The sequence below is a fragment of the Lissotriton vulgaris genome, chromosome 7, assembly GCF_964263255.1.
Source record: "Lissotriton vulgaris chromosome 7, aLisVul1.2, whole genome shotgun sequence".
Classification (NCBI taxonomy): domain Eukaryota; kingdom Metazoa; phylum Chordata; class Amphibia; order Caudata; family Salamandridae; genus Lissotriton; species Lissotriton vulgaris.
In genome coordinates, this window is record NC_141695.1 from 393,431,372 (window position 1) to 393,456,455 (window position 25,084).

Genomic DNA, 25,084 nt, shown 5'->3' on the forward strand with positions numbered 1-25,084 from the left:
GTGTGATGTGTTTTCCTTCTTCAGTTCCCTCAGTGTTTCCCCTTCATAGTTCCCTAGTTCCCTTTTCACCGTTTGCTTTTGTTGGCGTGTTTGCCTCTTGTAGTTCTATATTACCTGTATGCATGTGGCAGGATCCTGAAGCTTACACCCAGATTACCTGTTGGTCCGAGGCAACCTCTGCTTTCTAAAACCGGTAAGCTTGAATCTTTATCTGTGATTGCCTCCTCTCTCTGCCTTGTTCGATGTCCTCACCTGTATTTCTTTATTTTCCAACCGTAAACTGTCTCCATACCATTGAGGTTGCAGAGTGCCATTCCCTGACTGAGACAATTCCAGTAGGGAGTGAGCTCCAGTCCAATGTTCCTCTCTCTGTTCCCTATCTCTCCCTAGATTCCGATCACCGGCAGCACATTTATCTCTACCTGCAAATGTTGGATTTCCGGAACGGCAGAGGTATTCAGCAGGTCTATAACCTTGGAACCTGACACACCTCCTTAATGTTTTCTCAGCCTGTTCCACTTAATTCTCCCCCATGTTCCCACCACTCCCCCAGTGCCTCCCACATTTATTACTAATTTCTATACCCACATGTGCAGAGATCTCTGCCACCATGGTGAAGATCCCTGCACAGAAAAGAGAAGAAGGTGTCCTGGTCTAGGTTTGTGAATTCCATTTTACAGTATGTAATATTAAATTTATATTCTTCTAACACTTATGTCAATATCTCTCAATTTTAGTACAGATCAACAGACTTGTATGTATTCGTTGCATTGTACTTTAACCCTTCGAAACTAGTGCATTATGCGATGGTTTAATGAAGATATAATTCTCCCATTTATATATTCATCTCATGTTTGTTGTTTCTAAGTGGTTTCTGTTCTATTTAAATAAGGCTGAACAAGCATACTTTTAAATACCTTTTCCAGTGAGTGGTGCTCGAGTGGAATGGCAGTATCACATAGCCACATTGACATATTCTCTTTAATTCAATCAAAGGAAAGACTCATTGCATGTTCCATTCCTTTTGAAAATACATTGCGTACACTTTTTGTCAAATCTCTGGAGTATTAAAGGTGGTAGGCGCATTCACGTTTGTGTGATATACTCAGTACTTCAATTTGCACTCATCAGAGTAACAATCATTACACACAAGTAGTCCTTGGGTGTATTTCATTACAGCCTTTCTAAAGTGCTTCCTTGCTCTTGTTGGTTCCTAGCTTTTGTTGCTGTTCCACAATACTTTACAGACCGATAAATAATGGGCCTCCAGGTCCATAGGAATGAATGGCAATTACCGTTCCGGTAAATACCGATTCGGTAATTACCGAATCATACCGATTCGGTAATGAAATCGGTAAAATTATCTAAATCCCGATTGCCAGTTCTTAAATATTGAATCGTTATGATTCGGTATTTAAGAATCGGTAATCTGGGATTACCTACATCGGGCCCTAAGTGAATTATTAGTACGGACCAAGAGCTTCCACACAATTACTGGGAAGCAGCCAGCGGACCTTTCTACAATCTGTAATAAATAGTGCTGACTTGGCATCTAATATACTAGGTTCAAGTTTTTATGTAACAAGATCAATTGATTTTCCTAATTCTTTGAGATATTGTAAATAGAAATGTTTGTCACACTGATGATTTTAAGTTAAAATTGTAATGGTTTTAATTAACTATACACAACAAAATTCTCCCCACTTAGTGAACTGATGTAGGTTGAATAACTGAATTGTTGCTAATGGGACCATTTGAGCCCTGTCAGTAAGGAAGGATATTATCCAGTTGGGAGGTGTACTCTAAATCCCAGTGCCATATAGGCTTTGGGTTAGAAGTTGATAGACACCTGTTTGAAAAACCGATGCCAGGTCAAGAAGCAATAGAACAGCACATCCCGTTGTATTTTAACAGAGTTCTTATGGTAGTTCCAAGTGGAGGTTACTGCAAATTCCATGCTTCTTCCCCAGCCTGATCATTTTGTTGGTCTGATAGGTGATTGTTTTGTTCGATTAGAGTTAATATCTGTGAGAAGTTTGCTGTTTCAAAGTATTTGCCTACAAAGGGCCTAGTAGGTATTAGTCTGTATTGTGTTGGGTCAGCTTGGTCAAGTCCCCATTTTAAGAATGGTGGCATATAGGTGTGTAAGATATAATGTTCACTTGAAAGGGTAGAGTTCATACTCACTCTTCCTGGTAAGACAGTAGAAGACTCAGGTAGAAGTAATTTGAAGATGTTTGTCAGGCATGAATCCGTTTGAGAAACAGCCATATTTGTGGCTTTGATGAGGTCGGAGATTTCTTCTGTTGCACAATGTTATCTAAACTCCGTGTAAGTTCAGGTATTTTAGAAGTCCGATTTGTCCAGGAAGTCTCGGAAGGAACTTTGCTTGGTTTAGAAAGGAAGTATGCTTTGAGATTGGTGACTTTCTTGATGAAATGGTTTGTTGAGGAATCCTTTGTTCCTGAATGTTTACCATTTATTGAAGTACTGGTAAGGCAACAGAATTAATTGATGACAGCGAAGTGCTCATGAAAAGAAGGACAGAAAAGGTGAGAAAAAGAACTGTGGAATGAAAACAGGAAGGGTGAAAGTAAGGATGAAAAGTGAAGATTGAATGGAAGGAAATAATTGTGAACTGGTGGATAAATGGATGAAAGAACTCATGGTTGAAAACATGGATTGATGAAAGTGTAAAAGAATGGATGAACAGATGGATGGAACTGTGAGAGACTAAATTGGTTAATATATGGATGGTTCTATGATAGTGTCAGGATGGGTAAATACATTGAAGATATAATGGCAAAAAAAATTAACAAAAAGGTGAAAGGTTGAATGATGGATGGGTAAAAGGGTGGAGGGGTACATATGTTTATGGATGTATAGATTTTGTATAGATGGACGAATGAATTGTTAAACCTATGAAAGATGGAAGAGTGGATAGTGGAATGAAGGGAGAGAGTGGAGGTGGATGGGTTGATGTGAAGAAATATGGTTGCCTGAAACTATTAGAGTATAAATCGATGGAAAAAAGCATGGATTAGTCAAAGATTCGATCCATAGAAGGAAGGATGGAATGGTGGAAGGAAGGATGAGTGAACAGATGTATATATGTGTAAAATGGTGGATATACGGGTGAATGGAAGACTGAATGGACAGGCAAACATTTTCATGGATGGGAATATGGATGTGTAGATATGTGAATGGCTGGATAGGTGGGTGGAAAGTGAAAGGATGGATTAGTGGATGGATTTGGAAGAGTGACATATAGAGTATGATAATTAGAATTGGGAAATGGTGGGTGAACAAATGTAATAATTGTTGTATGGATGAATGGGGGTAAGAAGTGGTGAAAAAGTAAAAGCAAGTCTGGATGGATTTAACAGTGAATGGCTGGATGCACAAATGAGACTAAGGAAGGGTAGAAAGGTGGAAGGAAGGATTGATAAATGGAGGAAGGATGGAAGGGTGGTCAAATTCTTCTAGAGAGATTGCACTTGTTCAATGTCATTAAAGCATTCGTTCAAAGAGTGGTGTATTTACATTTTCTGACTACCCCCTTGCATGTCGCTTCTGGGTTGTAATTTGGATAGTGGGACCTCTTGGGCTTTTATATACTGAGCCTATAGACCGTATACTATACACAGTCATGTAAATGATGGTTTCTATAGTAACTCTTGTATGTTACAGGTTCATGGAGTCATCCTTTGCGGTTATCGGCGCTGGAGATGACAGAGTCGGTGCGGGCGCTAACATCAGGAGTGCTGGTATCTGCAGGCTTTGCAGGACGTCAGAGCGGCGGTGCAGGATGGGCAGTGCGTCGTGCACTTCACGAGCGGGGCCCCTGGCCTCGGTGAAGGTCACAGCATCATGGCGGCATAGCTGACAGCATCAGAGATTGCTTTTCTTGCTTCTTTCAAGTTTCTTCCAGCTCCCAACAGCAGGAATGACCTCCAGAGACCCAAACCTGGAACAGGCTTCTCCTGGCAGGTCAGAACTCTCAGCAATAGAGATCAGGAGAACTGAGGGGTGAACTCTTTGTGTCCCTGAGACTTCAGCTCAGGAGGCCAGCAAAGAAAGGCCCTTGGAGATTCTTCTTCAAGTAGGTTCACAACAAAGTTCCAGTCTTTGTCCTTTCCTTGGCAGAAGCAGCAACTGTAGGCCAATTCCACACAGCACACAGCAAAATGGGCAGCACTCCTCCTCATAGCTCTTCAGCTCTTCTCTTTGGCAAAGGTTCCTCTTGAGTCCAGAAGTGATCTCAAATTATGGGGTTTAAGGTCCACTACTTATACCCCATTTTGTCTTTGTTCTTCTTTGTGCAAGGGTCTCTGCGCCCAGTCCAAGCCAGTTCTGTCCTCACTTGTGCAGTATGACCACAGGGGTGGAGACAGCATTATGCAAGGGAGACAGGCCCTATTCATGTGCATGGAAAACTCCTCCCACTACTCTAAATGCAGCCAGGGTCTATTCAGCTCAGTTCCGAGTCATCCAGGAATGGCCAGACACACCTCAATCCCATCCCAGTGGCTGTCTACAGTGAATTCACATCCACAGCCACTATCACTCCAGAACCAGACAATCCGTCCACAAAACAGGCAGAGGCACATGGTTAAACAAAAAAATGCCTGCTTTCTAAAAGTGGCATTTTCAAACAAACAATTTAAAAATAATTTTTTTTAAAGATCCATTATTAAATTCTGAGTTCAAAGAGCCTAAACTTAATTTCTCCATCTTGTCCCAATGAGAAGTTATACTTGTAAGATGTTACAAAATATCTCCAATGCTATCCTATGGGACAGCTAGCCTTTCAATAGTGAAAAACGAAATTGGCTGTATTTCTCTATCAGCACATGTCACACATACCAGTACACGCCCTCCCTTTGTCATACACTGCACTCTGCCCATGGGGGTACCTTGTGCCTTCCCGAGGGATGTCTTACATGTAAGAAAAGGGAAGGTTAGGGCCTGGCCAAGTCAATATGGCACTTCAAATCTGCACACAGACACTGCAGTGGCAGTTCCGAGGTACATTACAGGGCTACCCATGGTGGAGGCACAATCAGTGCTGCATGGCCAATAGTAGCATTTGATTTACATGCCCTGACATCCTCAGTGCACTGTACTAAGGTCTTACCAATCATGGATAATCACTCCCAATAGTAATTTATACAGGGAGCACTTGCACTTTGACACTGATCAGCAGTGGCAAAGTGCTCAAAGCATCTTAGCCAGCAAAAACGAAATCCAGCACAGCATTGAAAATACAGGAGGTAGACGCAAAAAGTCAAGGGAAACCACGGCAAAGATGCCAAGTTTAACACAAACCCTAATAGCATGAGTTTCATCTCAGCCTGACAATTGATCACAATGCATCTTTCTGTTTGTAGTCTATAAGGACCGCTGTACAACTTCTCTTGCAAATCAGCTCTGGAACAGGTGGAAGCAGCTTCCATATAAATTGGGGTATGAGTGGGAATAATACAAATTAAATAAAAAAGACTTACCTGGCTCTGCGGCTGCCTCAGTGCTCCTCCTCCATGCAGCACACAGGAAAGGCTCCCAGACTCCTCCACCCAATCCCAAAGCTGCTTTCATGCTATACTAAGTATGAGAGATGCGCTGGCATTGGCCTGAGCGGGCTGGTCTGATGCTCGTTCAGTCACAAGAAGTCGTTTCTCCACCCGGCTGTGGAATACAGCTGAGTTGGAGAAACCTAAGTGCACTGGTCTGTTTGGCTGTCCTAGGACGACCCGTCAAACCGATATGTCACAGTACCCATCACTCCTCCTTCCATGGCTCTGCCCCATCCTGCCTTGGACTTGCATCGGCTCAGTCACTAAAATAAAATTATAATAAAAGTATTTTACTTTTGCTGGCTCGCAGTAGGACGACGCTCCTCCGCCATTATGGAGGAGCCGCCGCTGTCTAGAACGCTAAAAAGGGTTAGTGCTGAGGAAAACCCCAACAGCACTATGGTACTCAGAATTGTCCTCAAGATTGTGTTCTCTCTTAAACTTTAGACGGGTAGACACAGGTTTACATATGCAAGACTGTGTTTTTCTTTCTAGCGGCTTCATTGAAAGTCAGTATAATGAAATGCACATATTGCTTAAGGTTAATCCTTGCATTTATCTTGTATGTATTTATTTATTTTCAATTTTCTATAGTGCAACAAAATACTTTCCAAAAACATCTTTACAAAGGGTGAGAAGCACCAACAATATATGAATCAGAGCAACATTTTTGTTGCTGGTGAGGCTTTAAAATATTGGCATACACATAGACATTACTATCCAAGATGCCACAATATTTGCCCAAGTGGATAAGGGTGAATAAATACAATTATACAGATATATACAGGAGAGTGCTGTATTTTTAGTAAGGTTACGCAAGATATTATTTGCCCCTGCCCAAGCATACAAAAGATACATGGAAGAGCAGAATAAATACTAACATTGTTTACAATTACAAAAGTGGACCTGATCAGAGGTCATAGCAAAGCTGGAACAGTAAACCGGCCAGTTCTCTTTTGAACACTTCTGAAGTGACACATTTCATAAATATGGTCACACCCTCTGGATAAATTGACTGATTTTCTTTGTGAACTTAGGAATTTCAAATAGAAGGGAATCAGAACTCCACAAGGATGTGTTTACTCTTAAAATATTAGATTTCTGAGCAAGGTATTTGGGACATCTATCTTGGACAATTTATGATCAATCCATACCGACTTGTTGCAATGTGCAGGGCAGCAACTAATAGGTTTTCTTAGGAAAACCTATTAGCCTATTTTTGACAGAAGAAGAGACTGGGTGACTGTCTGAAGGTCATCTGCCGGAATCCTGGGGTTAATTCCCTAATAAGATCTGATCTAGATCTAAGAAAGTTTTGCTGAGGCTTTAAAGTGGAGAAGAAGAAAAAAATAGTTGTCTTTGTCCCACATCACTAACAATCACTAGCAATGAGCATCCTAGAAAGTTGTTTCGTTTTATGATTTCTTCTTGAGGTTCGAGATCTGTTGTGACATTGTTCACAGGATGACTACTTTAATGCTCACTTGTATGTTCACGTTTTTGTCAAACAAGAGAAATCAAGAGACTTAGCACAGCTGATAATGTGTAGACTACAGTCCAGTGTGTTGCACAAGTGTAAGTGGGCCTAGAATGGAGCGGGTCATTGCAGAGGGGCTATCAGATGGAATATGATATTAAGTGGACTGAGTTTAAGATGATGGCCTAACATCCATGACAGAATAATATTTGTAGGATCTGAGAGAGAGTAGCACTGTTTCCCGTGGAGAAGATTTTCAAGTAGGAGTGAGCTTGATCAGAATAAAAGTTGAAGGAGAGATTAGAGTTTTTCAGAAGAGAGCTATGGGGTTGTTCATGCAGAGTGAAGAGAGAGGGGGAGAGGATTCATTCTTTTGGGACACCTTGTTGAAGATGAGAAGATTAGGAAATACAATCAAACTGTTGTATTTGTAGGCATCTATATTTAATGGATGGGTGGCCGTAATACCAATTCTCTCATAAAGTATTTTAGGAAGGGTGGTATGTCTACCTAAATAAGATCAAGGAGTGCCTTCATCCAAGAATGCTGAGTGTATATTTGCTTATTATTGCTGTTTCTGTACTGCATCTTGTTTTTGATTGAAGTCTGATTGAAGGTAATCTAGGAGGTTGTTACTCAGGCACTTTCTGTCAGGCTGATGTATGTTGTAAAGGGGCAAACTCACTAATTTCCAGTGCTTTGCTGAATAAATAGACCTTGAGCAAGGGAGGATTTGACTCAGTTCACAAAGAACTTCTTAGGATGCTGCAGTTTCCAAAATATGAGGTGGCTAAGGTTCTTTTATGTGAGAGTGAGGTTTGAGCCTAGAGATGATGATGGTGTGAGTTATCTTTCTGAACCCTGGAAATTAGTTTGCTTCTTTATTGTGGCGCAGAGTTTGGTGGTCTTTTTGGTGGTCTTTTTCTACTGAGTTCGGTATTTTTCTTACTTTGTCTTCAATAGATTTTGAGAAAATCTCACATTTATCGGGGGGGGGGGCTTCATTGTGTTTATCATGATTGGAGTGTTTGTGGTCTGTGTTCTTTAAATATGAGCCATTTCCTTAATTCGGTTGGAAAGTATATACTGGGCAATATTTTGCCCAGTATATACTTTCTGTGTATGCCTTTTAAGTTCACCTCTGAATACAAACGTCCTCTTCTGTCTCAGTTTCATAACATTCCTCTTTGAGAATACAGTTTATCTCTGCTAAAGCAGTCTGTTCAATGAAGGACAACCCCACCACAATGTATACATGTAAGCGGTAAGCAGTACCTCCAAGACCACTTCCCGATATCTACAGTTTCTAACCTACCATACATAACCACTGTCACTTCTGCAATGCATATGTCTTGTGCCTAACCTGATGTCATGGTTTAGCTCAAGTTATTTCTACGATACCTCTAGTAACAACTTAAGTACTGAAGCTCAGTACAGAAAACACTTGTTTATAAAAATGTGAATTCCATTGCCTTTTGACGATGCATTAGCTCTTGGTATATCTGGCTTGATTGCACAGCTGTCATCAGAAGCAATATGATCAACCTAAAAAAGAGCTTTCAGAAATACTACAGAGAAGGGCTTTAGTTTCATCCACATGTTAGCAGCCAGACATACATATTTTTATTGGGCAGATATGGTGTGCTTTGACGTAAAAAAAACCCGGCTTCTCCTCCACACAGCTGTTATTATTTTGTTTTTTTATCCAGCTTTCAGGGGCACACATGTGACAATGTGACATTGTAATGCTGTTAAAGTGTCCTAGACAACTATATATTTCATGCTGTTCAGCTTTCTCTGGTAGCAGCAGAAATAGGAGGAGGGCAGGGATTAGGAATGTATCGCAGGCCCAGAACCATCCCCTTCCACCATTAACGTTATACTTCAGAGTGCAGTTTTGAATTTGAGAGGAGCATGGGGTGCTCAGGGCTGTACTAATCTATATGGAATTTTAGATATGGGTTGACAGTGCAACTGGCATCTTACCTTATGTGATCAACAAAACATTGTGTACGCTTCCACTAAAAAGAATGCTTCTATTTTATTTTTTAGCGTGTGGCAAAACTTATTCTCTATACAGCAGGAATGATTTGGTATAGTGAGTGACAAGCCCATGATAATGGCTAAAGGCTGGATCTGTTTATTATGAAATGTTATGGTAAAGGAAGTAGGTCCTACGAATTGATCATGAAAATCATATTTTAAAGTCAGAGGCATTTAAGGGTAGATTGTCATTACTCTGTATTAGAGCCTACATATAGGTATTTTGTGACTGATAGTTGACATTTTGGAAGGTTTATGCTCAGTACCGGAAGCCTCAGTTGGTTATGGTGACAAGCCAGTGATAGCATCTAGAGGACTGATTGGTTTACTAGCAAAAAGTTATGATAAATGTAGTGGGTCTGACATATTGATTGTGAAAGCATATGTTAAAGTCATCCCACGCAACCACCTCCTACTCTAAATCAGGTGACCATTATGAAATGCTGTTTTCCATTGTGTATCATAGTTGTACCATTCCAAGATGGTCAACACATTGGTTCTAGATGTGGTAGTCATGCTGGAACTTTAAGGCAACAATAGACTATTTACAATAACCCTACAAAACAGACACCCGCTGCTATGTTTCATTTAGTTATTGCAAGTGCAGGACCACTGTGTTTAAACAGCAGCACATTTTCTTTTTTTCCTCCTGCATTCTTTTAATTTATCTTGTATATGAGTTGGGTTTCTGTGTGTTTTATTGATGTTTTGTAAGAGGGTGAATACAAGAATGAGTCATTCAGTGGATGGATGAATGGATGCAAGAGTGAAAGGATGAGTGATAGAGTGAATGTATGATGAATTGCTGAGTGTCTAAACCCATCAAAGACATAAAAAGCACATTCATCAATAAGCCAGACCTATTGGCATTGCCAATACCTGTTCTGCTCTTTGGAAGGAGAAAAGATGGCACCCAGGCTTTGATTGATCCCTATCTTTTTTTCTTATGCTTTAAAGAAGAATGTCTCAGCCAAAGGGAATACCGCCAAAAACCCTAATCACAGATCATGTTCTTAATCTAACACATAATACAGAGTAATCACACTTAAACCTAAAATATCAATTTTAGCCAAATATTTTGACTGTAAGGATTTGCAGATTACATTAAAACACATCGCATTGCACCTCTGGTGCATCGCTGTTTCCAATTTGTGCCAGCTTAAAGTTCTTAGACAAGTGTACACACAACCTCCCTTCATCGGGCAGGCAGCCATTTTGTGTCTAATTTCTTTGTAATATTTGTGTGTACTAATCCTGCCCCTTGTCTACTTCACTATTTGAATGAAAATCCCCACCTTTCTGATTTACACCTAGTGTACACTTAGCCTTTGTCTTTGCCTGCAAGCGTCCCTGCCTTCCTCCTGCCCGTTTCTAATTTTCCGAGTCCCTATTTCCCTCCACCTCTCCTGCCTCATCTCCCAGCTCCCCGGAGAAAGTGCTCCTGATAGATTTGCCAGAACCATCTGCTCAGCTTGTTAGGCTCTTAATTAACAAGTAATTAGCTGCTTAAATATTCACAGCGCTGGCTGTTCATGCTAGGAGTGCTAAAAAGGGTCCCTGACTAAAGGGAAGCACGGGTCGCCCTGCACTCTAACCTTCACACCTGGGACAGGAGGGAAATTCTTGCCAGCAGCTCTGAAACCTATTATGGCTGACAGCTGGCAGGGGAAGGGTGAGGGTGGGAACCTTACGAAAGGCCAGAGCTAATCTTCAGGTTAACCACATTTTCGTTTGTCCCATCAGCATCTCCCTACCTTTTTTGACAGCTGCTACTGCCACAGTTAGTAAGTATAGTGGCCTCCCAAACCTGGGTACCTGCCAATGACTATGCCACATGCGGAGCTTGGTATTACAGCACGCGGCGATTGGGCATGGAAAGGCAATTCTAAAAATGAGTTTGGTCCATGCCTAAAAGTAGGGGTTCTTGAGTCACATACGGGGAACTCTGATAGGTTCTTTTCCTGCTGCTGCGTAGACCGCAGATCGCATGGACCGAACACGTTTTTAGAATTGCCTTTCCATGCCCGATTGCCGCCCGCTGTAAATATAGGACCTAACGTTGTCCTATTTCCAGAGACACCTGTCAAATAAGCATGCTGCCGCTTTGAGAGAAAGTGATTGATTATACACATTCCACGTAGAGAGAGCATAGGACCTATTTAAATCCTATTGTTGGAGGGACCCAACAGCAACACGCTGCCTCATACTGCAGGGTTACATACTATAGAACCTTGAATGTACCTATCTTCCGAATTAAACATATCTGAAGAAATAAATACTGTTCAGACACTCAAATCTCCAAGAAAGAATTATACTTTCTGGCCTTGGGGGTACGATCAGCCGATCTCGTCGATTTAGGAAAACACGTGTCTTTTAAAACAAGGTCTAAGAACGTAGCCATTCTGTGAACCCTTACGACGCGCCATAGATGTCTACTAACAACAAGAATTAGGAAACCACGTGTCTTTTTAAAAAAACAGTAGGTCAAGGAACATATATGTTCTGGGAATCTTTACGAGACGCCGCAGATGTATATCCATAACAAGAAAAATAAGCCTTGAGGAAGTTACGTTTAGTAACGAAACACGTGTCGGCTGCCTGCATCGCGTCAGTTTTTCGGAATCAAAGCAAAGAAGAACGTGCACCAACACTGCTTAGATATTGTACTATGTCATGTTAACAAGATTTGTATTGAGAGGAATTTTTCTCAATGGGATATTAAATCACTGAATGAATGCAATTGTTTGATGTCCCCTCTCTCCGGAGTTAGCCGCTCTAGCCACTGCACCACACTTTCCTGGTGTGCTTGATTCCACAATAAAATTTATGTAGGTTTCAGCCATCTTGGAAAGGGTCCATTGGCACTGTAGAGGCACTCTTTACAAGTAGCCAACAGGTATTTGATCTTTTTCTGAACGGTGCACAGTTATGTAGTTGTAGTCTTGTAAGCTTAGACCCCAACGTTCAGTGGGAAAAGGCATCTTGGCCTTTGGATAGCCAAAGATGGTCAACAATGCTTGATGATCTGTCACAAGTGTGAAATGCTTTCCATATAAGAACACTTGAATGTTCACAAGCCCACACCACTGCTAGACTATCTGTCTTAAGTTGTGAATAAGCACGTTCAGTCTGGGACACACTTCTGCTTGCACATGCCACAGTATGTCTTTAAGAATTTGGGTGTCCACTGTGCTGTGCAAGAGTTGCGCTTAACCTGAGTGTGCTAGCATCAACAACCTTTGTATGAAGATTTGGATCAAGGTATGCTATTTCAGAAGCGTTCTCAACAACTCGTTTGATTTTTTTGCTTGCATTCACGTGACCAATGAAATGAAACATTCTTTTTTGTCAAGTCTCTCAACGGCATGCTTATGGTGGCAAAGTCTGGTATGTTTCTAGAACAGTAGCTGGCCCATGCCAAGAAATTAAAGTAACATAGAAACATCTTGTCTTTTAACTGGAACTGGTGTCATACCCCCATCAGAAAGGATATAGCCAAATAATTTTAGCTTTGTCTTCTGGAACTCACATTTCTATAAGCATTTAAAGTTAAACCTGTATCAACAAGTAAATTACACATTTGCATGAGAGTCTTACCACGCTTCTTCTGTTTATCACCGAAAACCAATATGTGATCACTATAACTGAAAGCATTAATGACAGGCTGTATGATATGCCGAATTACATCTTGAAAAAGCTCTGCAGCTGATGACACACCGAAACTTAGTCTGTTATATCAGAACAGAACCATACATGTAGAAAAGGTTGTAATGTACCTGTAATTCTCCTTGAGTTAAAACTGATGATATCCTGTATTCAAATCAAGGCTAGAAAAGACCTTTACACCATTCAATTGTGTTATTATGTCAGCAATGTGTGGAACTGGATGTCGTTCTCTTTCATTTGCCTTGTTCGCTTGAGGCATGCCAACACAGATACGTACAGCTCCTTCACTGTCCTTTTGGGGTAATACCACTATGGGAGAAGCCCATGCCCTATGATCAATGGAATGCTTAATGATATCTTGTTCGAGTAATCATTCAAGATCAGTTTCAACAGCTTCCTGTAAATGAAATGCAATTTGTCTGTGTCTTTGAGAAACAGGACGAACGTCCTCCTTACTATGTAATTGTACTTTCATAGTCTTGAGTTTTCCTAACCCTTGAAATAACTAACGAAACTGCCTTGATATTTGTTGATGAGCATTCATGTTATAGTTTACTGATATCAGGCCCATCTTAACAGCTGTGCTGAAGCTGATTAAACAGATACTTGTCGCCGTTCCTTGAAGTACATGAATGGGTGCTTGTAATTTTGTTTTGTTGTATTTCATCGTTGTTGCAAACAAACCTTGACATTTTAATGATGCAGATGCAGCCGATGTATACATTTTAGTTTACAATGAAGTTAGTTGTGGCAATGGAGATAGTTGATTGTACTTCTCCTCAGGCATAAAGTTTATCGATGCACCACTGTCTATAATAAAATATATTGAGCAACTACTTACTTTTAGAGCAATCTTCGGTCAATATTTGAATTACTTTGGTGCCTTTCAGGTCGACTTTTCTTGAACTTGTATTTTTGTTCACAGGCGGTCAGTCCATTTTTCTGAGGTAAACATGTGGAGTTGTTCTGAGCCACCACCCAACAGCTTTGGTGCTCTGCTGCTTTGTGTATTGACAGCTATGTAAGCACAACCCCAGGCACATCTTCTCGGGCCACTTCCCCCAACACTGTGGTATGATGACTCTCTTTAATTGATTCTGGTAAGCAGATGATCGTTTCTGGTATCTGAATCACCTTGCTTTTAGGCGTCTATTTGTGCTGTCCTACACCAGGTTGATCTCTGCCTCATAGCGCTTCTGATCGTAGTGCTATCTTGCAATTAGCTGTCGCTATTTACTGCTCTTTCAAAACCTGGTTGTAATCACCTTTAACGTTAACACTCTGTGTAGTATTGTGGTACTTCTCTTAAAGGCCTTACCAGCAGGTTCTTGGCCAACAATGTGTAGACTTCTGAGTAAAGCTTTTGTCACCTTCAAATGCCTCACACTGGCGGGAGTTGTACTTTTACTCTACATATGCTAAATGTCGATTCTGCACTTTGACTGAGGCACACACCAGCAGTTTACTGGACCACAGCAAACTCTCTAGGAGAGCACTCTCGATCTTTGGGTTACTCATCCCCTATCTCATTGACAGTTGTAGCGTCCTACCCAGCTTGAGTACCCAACAATGACTACACCACACGTGGATTACACACATTTATTTTTCTGCGTATAACCGCAAACTCAAAATTCTAAACCTGAATTCACTTCACTACACTCTAACACTTACGTCGCTGTTCTATGGAGTTCATCAAGAGCCAAAATGGTTCTGTCATTTCTAACTCACATGACACTACAGTAAGCTGATGACTGCAACTGAGTCCAAGTCATTGGATCAGATACTGACTCTTTTGCACATTGCAAAGATGTAGATGGAATGCATAGATATAACCATCCATTCACATTCCCACTGTGTATAGATGGAAGGGAAGAGTTGTATTAGCTATGCAAGAAAAGCCATCTCCACTTAAAGGCCTTCACCTGCTCCTCTCATTGCTGAACTATGCCTGACTCCCCTGCAGCTAATGGCAACTCACTGCATGAGCCATAGTCTACCTATATAGATGTTCCCCAAAGCCAGCACCGGCATCAATCAATCAATCAATCAATTAAGAAATTTGTATAGCGCGCTACTTACCCAGAGGGTCTCAAGGCGCTTGGGGGAGAGGGATCCGCTACTGCTCGAACATCCCTGCTGGCTTAGTCCCATGGGTCTCTATGTTGATTTGGTGTTAGTACTATGTGCGAGTGACTCTTCAGTCGCTGTCTAATAGCACTGCGAGGATTATATTTACTCACATTATCAAAAATTAAACAATCAATGTACACAAAGGGACACCACAGTTAAACAGTACTGCGTTTCTCTTTTTAACAAATACTTAAGCCCTTTTTAGGCCAATAATTTTTTGAAGTACAACTGTTGAAAAAATTTATTTAAACACAATGTCACAGAATAAACACAGTGTGAACATTACACTGTCCATGTAACAAAATCATTTACAGACATCCACAAAATATTAATAACATTGCTCAATGCACTTCAGGATCATCAAATCCCTTCTTCAGGGGCCTCTGAAAGAAATAATGAAAACTACTTTCAATGAAACTAAATGATGTGTGCCTTCAAAATACAGGGATAGCTACTACAGCACCAAAGATGCACATAACCATGGCAACAGTGCTCACAAAAAGAGGAAAAGAAAAAGACAAAAATATAAAATAGATAAAGAAATGTGCGAGTGAAATGAATACCATTCAGCGGAGGTAACCAAATAAAAATGCTGTGTGCCAATTGGTGACTGAAGACAACCAATCAAGAACATTCCAAAAAACATCATGTCTTCCTCTACATGCAAAAGCCCCGTGCTCAGAAACAAAAACAATGATGTGACCAAAAGATACAAGCCCGTCACCTCAACTGTACAATGAATAAAAACTTCTTGTACGTTACCGTTTGATCGGAGACCCAATAGCGCGGTTGTGAGGCGAGGGATGCTCTGAACATTCAGAGGAGTAAGTGGATTCAGATTCGATTGGCAGTATGGTCGGTGTTGGAAGTTGGGTGATTGTTTGTTAAAAAGGTTTTGCATGATTTCTTTCAGTAATCTTCTATGTACGAGGGGACCATACCGGGACTAATACACTGGTAAGAGTTTACTAAGGGTGTTTTGTATGAGGATGTCAGTAATAGTGGTGTTCTTGGTAATTGTAATTACTTTGTGTCTCACAACTTTAGTTTCAGCAGAATTCATTAGGGAAGCGGTTGCACTCCTGAGTGTGAGACGCTATATAAGGTAACTTCAGCACTTTGTTTTGCTCACAGTTTGTAATTGGTATAGACACAGAGAATTCATCGGGACTCATTGTTTTAAAATGATAGGGAAATTACTTAATCTCCCCCACACCAATGTACAGTTGTAAATATGTGTATGTAAACGTGCTGTGAAGAATGTGCAAGTGTGGTTGAGCTAACAAATAGTGCCCTCAAATACTGCCACAGTATCAAATCCTCCATTCCCTCGTTGTTTGAAGCATAACCACCACCCACACACATCATATGTTTCCATGTAGAGCAACACGTTTACAATTATCCTGGTGTAGATAGAATGTTCACATAAGAGTGTTTCAGTATCTTGGTTCATGCTACACCAGCCACCTAAAATAAAGACTAGCCTTGTGCTTCAGCAGAATTCATCAGGGAAGCGGGTGCACTCCTGAGTGTCAGACATATATGAGGTAAATTCAGCACTTTGTATTGCTCACAGTTTGCAATTGGTATAGACATAGAGAGTTCATCGGAGCTCATTGTTTTAACATAGGAAGGGAGACTCCTCTTAATATTTCCAGTTGGTGGCAGTCATTATCATTGTGACCTGGTTCTAAAAGCACGGACCGGTGTGAACTGGCATGCAGCACTTTGTTCCTACGTACAGTGAGGTATTATAACATATTGTTTTTACCATAGATAGCATTCATTAACTATACTTCCACAGTCTTTTATACAGTTGGCATATTTTTTATGACCTGCAGATTACACTTTAGGATATCTCAGTGATGGTTGATATACTCATCTAGGTATCTAGTAAGTTTTTATTCATTGTACAGTTGAGGTGATGGGCTTGTACCTTTGGGTCACATCATTGTTTTCATTTCTGCGCACAGAACTTTTGCATTTAGAGGAAGACATGCTGTTTATTTGGAATGTTCTTGATTGGTGGTCTTCTGTCACCAATTGGTTTATAGTGTTTTCACTTGGTTGCTTCATGGTGAATTTATTCGCACTGCACATTTCTTTTTCTATTTTAAATGTATGTATTCTTCTTTTTCTTTTCCTCTTTTCATGAGTACTGTTGCCATGTTTGTGTGCATCTTTGGTGCTGTAGTAGCTATCCTTGTATTTTGAATGCAGACATCATTTTGTTTTATTGTAATTGGTTTTCCATACTTCTTTCAGAGGCCCCTGAAGAAGGGATTTGATGATCCCGAAATGCATTGGGCAATGTTATTATTATTTTGTGGATGTCTGTGAATGATTTTGTTACATTGACAGTGGGATATTCGTACTGTATTTATTCTGTGACGTTGTGTTTAAAAACATTTATTTTTGCAACAGTTGTGCTTCAAAAAATGATTGGCCTAATAAAAGCTTAAGCATTTGTTAGAAAGAGAAACGCAGTACTGTTTAACTGTGGTGACCCTTTGTGTACATTGATTGCTTAATTTTTGTTAATGTGAGTAAAATCAATCCTTGCAGTGCTATCAGACAACGAGTGACGAGTCACTCGCACATAGTACATATTTGAGGGGGGGCCTACCCTTTTCTTATTGATTGAAGCATTGGTTTTATTTGTAAAGGTGTGCACTAACACACAAATCCATGACACTGTGATAGTGCCATGTCACCCTCCACACTTATTGTAGACCAGCCAACTCACAGAGTGCTGACAGCACTCATTACATGGTCACCTGATAAAGATCGCCAGTCACACTGAGGTATGTGCGACTGTCCGGGGTCCACATCTCCACCCACACTTCAAGGCCCCGCTCCCACAAAGGCTCAATCCCTAGTTGTTCCCCATATAATCACTTTCTAGAAATGTATTCGAAATGTGTCAGGTCTGTTATCAGCACAATAAAGAAGGGGCATGCACCCTTATTGGTGTGTGTGTGCACACATTTAGGAGCATATCTGTGCATGCATGCCTGTGTGTGTCTGTTTATTGATTTGTAATGTGTTCACTCTTTCCAAGTGATATTTAGCCATTAAATGGCATATGAGGTGATAATCATGAACCACTATGTTAATGGAATTGTTGGTCGGCATTTATGAAGGTTCTGGGTCATATCAAAACATTGACTGACTTATAGGGGGGATAGCATGGCACATCATGCCATTTACTGCTGTTTGAGGGGATTCTAGGGGCACACATCATCATTCACTGACATATGGAGGGATATTTGAGGCACGACATGGAGGTTCTTTATGGGGGTTGGGATGTACTAGGACATTTTGATATTGATTTGAATATGGTGGGACATCTGGGTAATGTAAAGCAATTTTGTGATATATATCGTGCAGAGTGTCAAAGGCACATCAAACCATTCACTGAAATATGGAGGAGGTGCCCGAAGCACATCACAGCACTAACTGCAATGTGGTTGCAAACTTGGTCCATAGCATGGGCTAAATGTCTGTGCTGCATTTAGGCAATTACTGGCACATGAGGACATGGGACTTTTTATGATATTGATGGGCATACGGGGTCGTCACTGACAAAATCTTAGAATAGACCAGCATATGTGGAGGAATACCTAATATGGCATTAAATATCTAATGCAGGGAGGCCTAGTAAAATACATAGCATTGACTGACATATGCAGTGCTGCTTGCTATACATCACTCCATTGACAAGTATCTATGGCAGCGTTTGCGGCATGTGCCATCTATGAGGAAGCTTCTGGCTTGTGTCTAAGATACTAGAGGCACAAGATGGCATTGACAGCCAGTGAGCAATCCTGGTGATGATCTCATGCTGTTAACCAGTACGTACGAAGCAGCAGGATTGGAGGAAGTGGCCTCTCTCAGTGCTCCTGAGTACACCATAGGCTTCTGTAGGCTCTCAAACCAGCTTTCTAAGACTCCTCGGTTGGGAGTTTTATAGTGCGCATGTGAGGGGGCTGGCCAAAGTGACATGCCCCCTATAAACTAGTGCACAGGCAAACCACCACTGCTGTCACTCAGGTAGCTCAGCCCCGTCCTGACACTGGGTTCAGGAAGGGTGGAAGAAAACTAAAATGGTAATAAATTAACTTCAATACCATTTTATTTTTCATCTCTAGGACATTCTGGGGGCATTTTAAGGACATTCTGGGGGCATTTTAATGGGGTGACACCCCTCCACTCAAATGGAGGAGCCACCCCTGATCATGCTGGTAACCTCTTTATCAACAATTAAAAACACAGTCACGTGTGGATATGCTGAAGCACGCATTACCACCCAAAAGCAGAGAACCGCAACACTAGGAGGTTGCAGAACAGCAACACTTTTCAGTGACAACTTTCTTGTATTGATTTTTGACATAATGTCATGGTTGAGGATTTGCTTTCAAGTTGGGAACAAGTATTTTTAATGCACCTGGGAAACCTATTGTTTCTTTTTTCTATTACAGAAATCAAGAACACAAAGAGTGCTGTTGGATCATGTGGGTGCTTCGCAGTGAAGCACATGAATGCAAGACTAAGATAGCTCGGTCGGTTCTTGCATCTTTGGCAGAGGCTAACTGTGTTATTCAGTCAACCTCCCTCAGCACCTGAAAAAATTCAACAGTCCGGTTATGGAAGTATTTGACCAACATGAGACTAAGTTATTCTTTTGCCAACCTTAATGTAAAAACCTTCATAACTTTTTTATGTGTATTTATAAAACACACTATTACCTGTGAGGGTATCCTGGAGCTGAACTGGTGTTTGTGCCTAGCTTGCGGTAGTGATGATCAGGCGTGATCCATCGTTAAGGGTGGAGGGACCCAGCCCTCCACCTTTAAAAAAAGAAAACGAATAGCATCTGTCTTGCTGAGCAAAGGTCAGCCTGACAGACATTCTTCATGTTCAGGTCAGGCTGCAAGGCCCTGCACTTGTGCTAAATGCCTTGGCACCTGGCCGCCTGAACCAAACTTTGCCCAGGTGAAGACTTCACAGTCCTGTTGGTGTGACCTCCTCATTCAGGCAAAGCACTGAGAGGTTCCACCCCTCATGACAAGGGGGCATGTCACTGATAGGCTCTGACATGGGCACTTCAGTGTCAGTGACGCCATGTCACAGAGTGGGTGAGGTTTGCAAGTCTCACTGATCCCATCCCACTCTGATGAATGAGGGAACTTTTCCTCATGTTGTCTGACCCATGACAAGGTCAGCCAATAAAAGAAGTCAGCAGTCCTTTCACTGAAGCCACCAGGAACAGCCTAGACACACCTCCAGTCAACTGATGTCACTTTTGCAGCCCGGTAAATTTTGTTTTCTTGTTGGTCACGTGTTTATAAATTAATTTATATGCATTTGTGCACATGTGCTTTAAATGCATCTGTATGTGCATCTGTATGTGCTTGTGAATGGTCGGTAGATGTGTGCATGATTGTAACTGGATTTGTGCGAGTGAGTGCATATAGATAAGTGTGTGCATCGCCCACCTCCCAGCTCAGGCAAATTCCTGGCCAGAATTCTGGCTGGAATTATCGAAAAAAGTCAGATTTTCAGCTTCTTGTGAAATTAATAAAGCGAGGCGGAAGCTCTGATGTGTAGTAGGAGGTGGTTCCACACTTTTGAAGTGATGTACGAGAATGCCCAGCCTCCTGACCTGTTTCTGTGTATGCTTGGGATGTGTGTGAGACGGAGCAGGTTGAGCAGAGGTGTCTAGGTGGTTAGTGAAATGAGATGCGACTGTTCAGGTAAGCCGGCTTAAGTTGTACAGTGCCTTGAATGTGTTAGTGAGGACGTTGAACTGAGTGCGTTTGTGTATTGAGAGCCAGTGGAGCTCCCGAAGGTGTGGGGTGAGAGTTTGAGGATGAGTCTGACTGCCGAGCTCTGGATAATTTGTAGTCTTCTGTGGAGGTGCTTGGTGATTCCGCAGTAAAGTGTGTTTTCATAATCCAGCTTGCTGGTGAAAAAGGCATGAGTGTTTTTGTGGACTTGCTTGGAAGCCATTTTCCTAAGAATCTTTAGGAGTGTGGAAGCAGGCATTGACTTGTATGGCCATGTGCAGTTTGCTGCCAATGATGATCTCAAGGTTTTTGGTGTAGGTGGGTGTGGGTGTGGGTCAGAGTTCGGCTGGCCACCAGCTAGTGTTCCATGGCAAGGTGTTCTTGCTAAAGTTTATCACTTCTTCTCTGTTGTCTGTTTTTGGATGAGATAGTTGCACTTTTTCCAGTTGAAGGTTTTTTTGGTTTTGGGGTCTCTTCCGAGAGTGAGAGTATGAGTTGCATGTTGCTGGTGAAGGAGAGGATGTTGATGTCATATGTCTAGATGATAGCCAGATAATTCCTATAAGCGTTAAAAGGGTGCGGCTGAGGCATGAATTCTGAGGCACTCCACAGATCATTATGCAGTCATCCATGGTTTAAAGTCCAAGACTGGCCGCCTGGGTTCTATCCGAGTGGAATGAGCTGATCCAGCAGAGTGTGGGTCCTTGGATGCCAATCTCGAGTAGAGGTGAGATGTGGATGGGGTGTGAGATTGTGTCATATACTGCATAGAAGTCAAGGAGGATGAGTGCCACATATCTCCTCTTTCCAGGATCATGTGTATGTCATCTGTGGTGGCAATAAGTGTTGTTTTTCTATCTAGGCCTGTTCTGTTGGGCCTGAAGCTAGACTCCATGGTGTCAGCGAGTTTGTGGTTGCTTAGGTCATCGTTGAGGCATCTGTTGATGAGCTTCTGTAAAACCATGGTCAGGTATGGTAGGAGGGGCATCTTTCCTTTATCCTCTATCCTTTTACTCTCGCTCCCCTCTGGGCAAATCAGCTAAAAACACACGTTTACATATAAGAAGAATGATCATTGTTCCACCTATCACAATGTCAGAATAATATTTCAGAAAAACATACAAAAAATCCAATGAAATTAAGCAAATAAATTCTCTTGAAAGCCCCTCCATGGATGAAGAACCAATTAGTTTAGCCAACTTCGAACCCATCCAACTTTTACAAATATTATGTATGGTGTTCTATGTACTCTTATCTGGGTTATCCATTTGTATCACTAGCGATGCACTCAGAACAAGTTCTGAAGTGTGTGTATGTTGGTTGAGGGACAGGTGGCAAAATGGGGCAATGTTGAGATGAAGCCCTTTGTTGAGCATTATGCCCAGTTCTCTTGGGCAACCTGTTATAGATAGACGCAAAGCACTTAAATGCTGTCTGGGGTGTTCAGGGTGACAGCGTGCCGATGTGTCGGCTGGTTGATAGTAAGATTTGGGTATGGCTCTGTCTAAGAAATTGAAAGAGGGAATCAGTTGTCGGTAAAGCACATGAAGATCAGACTTGCATCCTTCCAGCCCCAGTGTGCCTGTCAAGAGCAAAGTTACTGCCCAAATGCCCTGGGATGTATCAAGCACTACCTTATCCTCTGTTGCCCACCCTCCTTGACACCGCCACTCTTGAGCCGACTTGAAGAGAAGATTCAAGAGCATGTGAAGCTGCTGATGGCACAGAGGGTGCTGAGCATGGCACATCACCCAGAACAGAAAGGTGGTAATATTGTACTTATTTCATATCTTACAAGAATGCAGACGGGTGTTAGGTAAAATAAAGGAGATATGGTCCTCGCATGAATGGATTCCACACATCCTTTAAAGTCTGGAGAGGTCAGGAATGGAGACTATACAGGTAAGTGAGTGAGATGGAATGGTTCTAGGCCGGGACTTTTGGGTCAAGGATAGAAGCTGCACTCAGGTGCTTGCCAACACAACACTTAGTTCATCACCGACTTAATCTCTGTACTCTATTGTGTTTTCCCATTTCACTTCACTTTCCCCTTTCCTGGGACCTCAGGGCCATTGATCTTTTCTGGACCTGAAATCTCATGTTCTTGTGACTTCAGTCGAGCTTAGATTCCCTCTCTGAGCTTCCTGGCTTTAATCCTGCAGCTTCCTGGTCTGACACAGCTCAACAGCGCTCGTCTGCGCCGACTAAGTGGTACGGTTATTACTGGCTGCAAGCATGTCTATAATATATTTGTTTTTGAGAATCCTGATTTATTTGTGCCGTTCTCTCCTTCCAAAGTATACAGAGCGATGGTTCCAAGAAGTCCCTGAACTGCTATTCGGCGCCTTTCCTTAACCAGTGTGTCCGACGTGTCAACCCCCCCTCCTCTTTTTTCGTCTCTGAAAGACCTTCTCATGCCTTATTTCGGCTGAAACAGGTGGGGGCGTGGGATTCTCGTCGTCAACCATTTTGACACTCTCTATCTCTCCCACAATCCCTGAAAGCCTCCCAGCAATTCTCCCGACAGGGAAACTCCTGTAATTGGGCTCCTCGGTATTTCTCTGCCTGGAGCACTACATGCATTTCTTGGAATTACAGGGAGGCGCGTGCTGTTGCAATACTGGGAGGTGTCCTGGCAATGCCAGACCTGTCCCACAACTATTGGAAATGCCAGTTATTCCCTAAAAACTCCATCCATATTCAGAATATTAGAGACACGGATTTTAATAATGTAGATACCCCCACGTGCAGAATATGTTCTGTGCATATTTGGGACATTTGTGTGACAACAACTAGGGCTTAAGTGGGAGGAAAAAACTGGGGGGCGGGGGGGGGGGGGGTCTCTCAAAGGTGCGTGGTAAGCATGGGCGAATTTTGCGAATCTCGCGTTCGCGAATTTTGCGGATTTGCAAACTCGCAATCCGCAAAATCCGCGAATTCTCGCGAATTTGCGGATTTTTTTTTTTTTGTGTTTGCGCGGATTTCTGCCAGTTCGCGAGGGTTTTGTACAATGTCGCAAATTGCGAACTTACCTGTCGGGTCGCAAGTTTCGCGAACTTGTTGTTTCTACGTGTCCAGCCTGTTTGGGACACTCTTCTTCATCACTGCCACTCTCTGTCACCACTGCCACTCTCTGACTACTCATGCCACCCTCTGGCCCACCCATGCCACCCTCTGTTTCATCACAGCACCCTCTGGTTGTCCAGTCAGTGTACATTATTATGGCAACGCAAGCACACCTTCCCTGCCTCAAGTGACCTGAATTAATTTGGGGCTGATTAATGTGTCACAGAATATTTTTTTAGCTGGCACCTGCTTCCTTAGTGCTTCCTGATTAGTGATCTTTTGCACTTGCTAAGTGCTTTCATTGTTGCAAAATTAGTTACAACACCTGCCCTGCCCCAACTGAAAATAATGAATTAGGGGCTGATTAATGGATTTGAACTTCCAGCCTGGCTCCTGCTTGTCTCCCTTAGCTGTAATTCAGGACCTTTGTGGCATATGTGTAACTATTCTGAGGTTCAGAGCAGGGTCACATAATAGTTGCAACTGGCAACTGAACTCTGGAGGGGCCCCTCAGGAAGCACTACAGGAAATGGCTACTAATGATGAGCCTGAACTTTTGAACCTGGTAAGTAGTTTCAGTTTTGCTAAGATCGTATTTCTGCAATTTTGCACTTATTCGCGGAGCGCGAACTCACGCGAACAGTGCGAACAGTGCGAGCAAAATCCGCTGCTCGCGGATTTGCGGATTTTGCGGGAGATTCGCAAATCTCGCGGATTGCGAATTTACCGAAAATCCGCAAAATCCGCGAGCGAAACGGATTTTCCGCCCATGCTTAGTGAGTGGCCAATGTAATTAAGGACATGGCTTAAAACACGAAAGCTAGAAATCTGTGCTTAGCATAGTGCGCTGTCTGGTATTTTGCTATTTCTGTCATTGCATCCAGATATATGATACAACAAGTAACATCATACCTACAACAAGTCAGGACTATTGGCTTTATCAATGGTTGTTAGTTGCATAAGATAAATAAGCAGCAACTATGGCTTGTATATAATATTGAAAAAGCTTCAATTTAAAGCCCTGGTGACACCACGACAATGTTGCTGCTCCTGAGTTTGAAAACGAGAAGGGAAATCCAGAGAGAAAAAGACTCTCTTTAAAGGACTTTTCCCTTCCCCTACAAAGCTCACCTTGCATGGCGTCATGCCGTAACTTCTCCAATAGTGAGAAGTGAGCAGTGTGAGCAGTGCACATCTATGTGCCTGCTGTCACTGCCGTCTGGAAAAAAACAGACCGCCTGTGCCAGGGCACAAAACAGAACCAGATAGTGACCTGTTTCGAGGCCTCCTTTAAAAACTGCCAGTGTTCAGCACCTGGGAGACCCAGCCCACTTAAA